This window comes from Anas platyrhynchos, chromosome 22 (genome assembly GCF_047663525.1).
Source record: "Anas platyrhynchos isolate ZD024472 breed Pekin duck chromosome 22, IASCAAS_PekinDuck_T2T, whole genome shotgun sequence".
Taxonomy (NCBI): Eukaryota; Metazoa; Chordata; class Aves; order Anseriformes; family Anatidae; genus Anas; species Anas platyrhynchos.
This window is the reverse complement of record NC_092608.1, coordinates 3,266,276-3,273,037: the sequence shown is the minus strand read 5'-3', so window position 1 is coordinate 3,273,037 and position 6,762 is coordinate 3,266,276.

The following is a 6,762-nucleotide window of genomic DNA, read 5'->3' as shown; positions in this document are numbered from 1 at the left end:
CACTTGATTTATTTAATCAAACTCCAGAGGAGGGGTGTGGGCACAATACCATCCCATTATGGGCTGAAGCCATGATAAAACATTCTGGGCTGATTCACTAGCAGTATGATGCAGGCTCTCAAATCATCTGTGGCATCCTCAAAGCTGGTGTCGGGCACCCAAATCCTGTTGAATTCCAGTTTGATTTGGGCACTTGGCTGCCTGGGCTTTCCCAAAAATGTCATTTGAGAGTTTCCTGCTCTGCAGCGTTACCTGCTGTGGCATTTGCTTTGGGCTCACACCACTTCACACCACTTTTTGGGACACTCTTGTCACTCAAAATGCAACTCCTTTTTCAGAACCAGACTGCCGTTGGCTACGTGTCCTCCCGGTTATTTCTCCCTTGCGAGATCTTCACTCCCTGACAGGGCCCCATCTGTTGCTGTGAGTTACTCCCGCGTGTGCCTCACACCATCCGCCAGGGCCAAATTTTGATGCCTGTTGTCAGTCGTGATTTGCATAAGCCACGAGGACCATCCCACGGAGCCATGCTATTTATATTTTCTCACTGAGCAGCCCAGCAAACCTGAGCATTTGTTTGGCAGAGCCAGACTTTTTGTGAATTGCTCAGAGTGCCTCCTAAGAGCTTCAGGTGGCTTCCTTGCAATGTGGCTTCCGTGTAGAGATGCTCAGTTAGCACCCATCGACTCAGCTCCATCTCAGGATTTAGTTAACACTGAAACCATAAAATATCTCCATAAAAAAATAGATTTCTGGAGTGCTGAGGTCCTGGCTGGGCACAGGGCTCAGCTCAGAAGCCACGATCAGCTTCAGGGTAAGCAACATGCGTAGTTTTATCCCACCCTGCTGTGTGCAGAAGTTCAGGAAGGTGGGATATTAATTAGAAAGAAATGGGCGACTGCTCAGACCCACCATGGCCATGCCTAAAACTTCTCATCTCCAATTATGGGAGGATTGCAATTAAAAAAATGTAAGCATTAAATGCAGGCTGTGCCTAATCCCCTTTGTTTGCCATTCTTCTGCAGTCAGCCCAAACTCGCGGTAGTCTTTCGTTGTGTTAAAACAACTGCTTTGTTCTCAAGCAGCTGTAGGACAGCCCTGATTTCAGGCCCTGTTCTGAGGAGATAAAGGCCAAAGATGAGGCAGCAGCACCGAGCTGCATGTTTTTAATGCGTCCTGCTTTGCTTTCCCTGCATTTGAGGCCTTTTCTCGTGCTCTGCGAGTGGTTATTGAAAGGAAAGGCTCCCAGTCATCAAATAGCAGATAGTGAATAATGAGTTAGGCTCGCGCTCAGAAACCCAAATGGGTTTGTTTAAAGTGGTGTTTGGTATGCAAATAAAATTAGCAAGCCAAATGAGGCTGGTTCTCCCCAGAGTGTTTGCTCAGCCTCTCCCTGGCGTTGGCTCCCAATTGCAGGGGCCGAGGAAATGGTTTAACGTAGTCCATTAAGTGGTTTGCCTTTGGTCACCGAGATTAAATGGGAACCTTTATCAAATATCGGGCCCTTTGGTTCTCCCAGACCCACCCCAGGGTGTTTCGCTGGCCTAGGGCAGCGGCACAAACCTGAACTTGGAAGTATGATGCCACGTCCTTTTAAAGCAAGTTCAGGATATTTGGGAAAAATAGAATGATTTGAAAAAGGCAGGTAGTTTGATAAAAGTATATATTATTCATTAAGCAACTTCTCCCGTGCTTGAATCCACTTCTGTTGAGTAAAACAACCAAACAACATGTTCTCTGCGGTCTGAATGTCTTGAACTTTGCTCTTGAATCCGTTTGGGTTGTAACAGTTGTGCCAGGAGGTGCCTGTTAAATTTACTGCCCTGGGAGCTGGCTCCACCTACCTCGCCGAAAATAAACTGACAAAAGAATATGAAAAGAGCTTCTCCCGAGCAGCAGTTTCCTAAGGGGGCAAGGCATCGTGTTTTTAACACCACCTGAGTATCCAAAGAGCCAAATACAGTGAATTTAGGGCTGAGATTCTGGAGCTGGAAATGCCCCTACCACACTGGGAACGAGCCTCAGTGGTGATTGTGCTTTCATCAGCCTTAAGGTTGATAGGAGCTGTTTTTAACGTACTGAACTTTTTATTGCTCCATGATGAGTCATAAAGAATTTAGAAGGGTTCAAGCTGTTTTTCCGGTTAGATGTTTGGATTTGTACAAAATACTAGGAAAACTGAATGCTTTTTCTTTGCCTTTCCTCAGCCGCATGTTATAAATTCCTCTTTTATTTTTGCTTGGTTTTAAAATTCTTAATTGTAGGCCAGAAAAGGAGATACTGAAGTTTCTTTTAAACCCATACATTGCTGTGGCAGTACGTTAAACATTAATCTTAGTAAGTTAAAGCCAAATGAGAAGCCTGAATACTTGGAGTCTACAACAAAGTCTCTTGGTTATTTTCTTCTGCAATTGTCTGGACAAGTTATTTTGCGTGTGTGCCTGAGCCTTCCCAATTTAACATGCAGGTAACACGCAGCACTTTGATTGCAATGTGTGCAAGGAGTGTGGGGGAGAAGGGCACGTTGGTCTCCTGAGATGGAGGGTGCAGCATTAATGGGCTGTGACATTACAGTACAGCAGTATGACAGCAAACAAAGCCAGGTCTGAAGCACTACGTTATGATGAGCAGCGTTAAAGCATCAACAATTCCCCTTTTATCATGGGAGGCAAGCAAACAGGAGAAGGTTGAGGGACATGTTCAGCAAAATGATGTCCCCAGCCTCATGCTGGGCTTGATCATGTAAAGGCGTAAGGTGCTGTTGCCAGAGGATGGATTCACATACGGTGTGTAAAATGTAGCTCAACAGACCCCAAGGACTCTTTCTGTACTCCAGAGCACAAGCTGGAGGCTGGTAAAAGGATATTTCATTTAAATTTAATTTTAGGAGAACCTGTGATCACCTTAGAATGCTAAGCATATCCAATTGAGGGCTTTGGGAAAAATCAGAAAGGCTGAAAAAAAAAATCATTTTTCAGTCTCAAAGGCAGTATTTGTCACTGCTTTTCAAAATTTTTAGTATGAAAGCATGTTAAGTCTAAGATTAATAAAACGAAATCAGGCAGAAATGAAAATTAAACTTTTTTTTCCGCCCAATATAATATTTTGCTTACAAAGTTTGTTTAAAAAAAAAAAAAAAAGGGCTCCAAGGCAAGTATTAAGAAGTTGTGCCCTTACCTAGAAACCACAGACAGCACTGGGTACACTATTTTGAATTTCTTTAGCATTTTAAGTATCACAAGAAGCTGGAAGATTCCCACTTGCCTTGCTCTTATGATTACTTCTCAAGCATCAAAGCAGAGACCGTGCTGAGGAGTTGGCCACATCCCCATGCCGAGCTGGTCTGCACCACGAGGCACACAAGTTACTGCTCTTGGACAGCATTTACTGGATTAAATTCATGCATTTGGGAATGTTCTTTAGTTTAAATGCACACAAATCTGCATTGCTTCAAAATAAATTCAACACAGAGCTGGGCTGAGATTCAACTGTTTTATTAAACACAATTAAAATGCTTAAAATTTATAACAAGCTCTAAAGCAGTGAAGCAGCAAGTTAAATAATACGTAAGATACACACATGCATTTATACAGCCTGTGAAACCGTCCTTCCTACTTCTACAATGAAAATCTTTGTGTTTATCCACACGTGGATTCTAGTGATAAAATACAGTGACAGTAAATATTCGTCATCATAATTACTGTAATTGGTAAAAGAAAATGTGAATGCAACATTAAGGACCGCAGTCATACCTTTGGTCTCTGTAAAAATGTTTTATACATACCTACCCTTTAAAATTGACTACACAGGATATTGCACTGGATTTTTTTTTTTATTACCAACTTACCCAAGAAGACATTTTATTAAAAGCGAGGTAGTTCTTGTTTTTACTTCTTTAAAAAAAAAAAAACTAGCAAAGGGCAGTGCTGCTGAAAGGTCAGATTTATTTCATTTTGAGGGACACCCTGACGCCAAAAACCCACTTGGAACATCCTGTTGAGCATCTCACGCAGAGAGAAACAGAAACAGGGAAACTTCCAAGAAGAAACTCCAGCTTCTGTGAAATACAAAGATGTTGGGCAAGGAGAGGCACGAAGAGAAAAGGAAAACAAGGAGTCCAACAGCTGAAGTTCAGGTATAGCACAATTAAATGTATAAAATTGATGAGACACCGCAATATACCAGAGGAAGCAGCACCTTTCCATGAAAGAATTGTGCTGTGGAAAGGGACGTTGCTTGTACCCTGCAAAATGAGACTTGCCAGCATGACTCACTTCAAGCAGGACCCAGATAGCATCTTCACCGCCTGAGAGGTTTGGGGCAAGGAGATTTCCTAACTGGGAAATTCCTGGCAATGCAGTGAGGCTGCGCTGTCCTAGCTCCGGTGCCTCGGGGCACGGGGTGCTCACCAGGTGAGGTTGGGAACACATCCTGTACACCACAGCGCTGTATGCACAAAAAAATCCGACAGCACAAGAAATCCAACAGCTGGCACAGCTCATCGCTGCTTCTCAATATGGGAGGACAAATTTAGGCTGCTAGATGCACGCAGGGAATCAGAGCCCTTCTCAGGAAATCCACCTTTGTTATTGCATAATTACCTACGTCTCAAACAGATTTGCTGAGCTGAGGGCTTTGCGGACCCTTTATTTTATGACATTTTACAAAGTACTTTTCTATCAGTGTAAAAATGAAGTAGCCCTTACCTGAAGTCACAGTGTAGTAACAGGACATACTAACCTATTGTAAAGTTTTGCTCATTTTACAAATTATTTCCCAGCAGAAGCAGCTGCTTTAACCGATAGCAACTTCAGATGGCAAAATGGCCCAAATTTACTTGGAGAAATTCTCTTTGTCTCAAACAGCAGCAACAAAAAAAACCTTCATGGTGTTTTCTGTGTTGAGTAGAGGAATAACTCTGTAGGATGAAGAATAAGAGTCAAAAACTATCGTCTTCCTGTGCTGTGGAGCTGGGAGGTTTCTGCCTTTTGTCCATGCTTGTTAGGCTAATCATCACCAGGGCAACGGGTTTATTTCTATGAAGCCTTTCTCAAAGCGACTGGGTTGTTACAACTGGGCCCATCAAATTTCAAGTAAATCTGATAATGGGTCCAAAAGTCACTAACGTACAGCTAGTGAGTTCAGAAGCCTGGTTTCTTAGGGAAACAAGTTAAAAAACCATACCCTGACCTACCTACGAGGTATGGACATGCACCCTTGTGTTCCCTTGACTTCCTATCTCCCTGTCCCTGTTTGTGCATCGCAGAACACCTCGGGTGTCACCGAGGCAGGCACAGGACCACTGCACTTGGAGGGGCTTTCAGCACAAGCCTGGACTCCAGCGAGAAGGCCCAGGCATCAAACTTCACTGCTTCTTCTGAAAAAGGCCAGATTTTGTTCTCCACATTTCCGTCAAGACGAAGATTTTTGCCGATGCGATTGACGGCATTACCAGACAGTATTAGACAAAACTAGCTAGATCTAACTTTGCCTGGTAAGACAGCAATCAGCAGGCACTCAGGCTAGAGGAAACCACCAACGTTAAAGCAATTTTTCCAGATCCAGGACTAAAATGATAGGAAGGGGGAAGGCTGAGAGCCTCTCCCATAGGCATCAGTAGCCAATGAATTTACCGTACAGGCAGCACAGTCACAAAAACACGCCTGTTTCCAGTTCGCCAGCATGAGAGCTAAATAAAAATATTGTAAGGAACTTGCTTCACTTACCAAGGGCTCTGTCCTGCGCATCCATGTTGCTACGAATTTGCTCACCGTGCCCGTCCCGTGCAGCTCCAGCAGTCGTAGCACAGCAGGGTGCAGACACACGTGTTTCAGCTGCACCCTAAAGGCTGTGCCCTCGTTGGTATTAAAACTCCCAGACAAAATTAGGCCTAATAAAGACTAGGTCTTAGCTTTTCTAGCATGGTAGGATCAGTACTGCCTGTGGAATTGCTCTCCTGTGAAACCGAGTTAAGTGAGATGAAAATTGGTAGGAGAAGGGGAGGGAGGAAAAGATATTGAGGCTGAGGGGATTTCTCTGGGTTACTCCTGGCTCCCATGACTCACTGTCTCTCTCTCAGATAAGACTGAACGGACACTTTCCTAGGCATAAATCATCATGGGGGAGGGCAGGGGAATTTCCCTGGTTCCATTTTTCTTTTCTTTTCTTTTTTATTTTTTTTCTTAAGGTGACATCCCTGTGCATGCCATGGATGGCCAGTTACAGTTGTTTACTTTTTTATTTTTATTTATTTATTTATTCCACTCCATCCAAGCTTAGCACCCACATTCTGTTTTAAGAAGAGAAGATGGATGGGGGGTGGGTGCGCGCTCCAATTCATCTCATTTAAATGCTTGTTAAAAGCCAATTTGCAGAGTCACTCAAATTTCACACCATTTCCTCAATCCCTTGTGAACCGGTTAATAAGTAACACGGGGGCTAATCACCAAAGAACGCTCCTCTGCTCCTTCCTTCCCTCTCCTGCTTTACTGAGAGCTACAACCTGCAAGGGCAAACACAAAACCGAGCTTGCTCCAGGCAACCAGGGGAGTTAAAGCAGGCGCTTTAAGGGAACAGGCATTGGTTCATTTTTCTACAATTCCTGTATTGCACAGCAGTTCTGGCAAGGCATCAGACGCCCGGCCTACTGGAAAGGGTTGAAAAAAACACGTAGAAATTCCCAGTGACACAGGCAGAGCGCAGAGTTTGCTTGCATGGTGCTGGGCTGCTGTACCCGGTTTATTTAGGAAGAAGGGAGGGGAT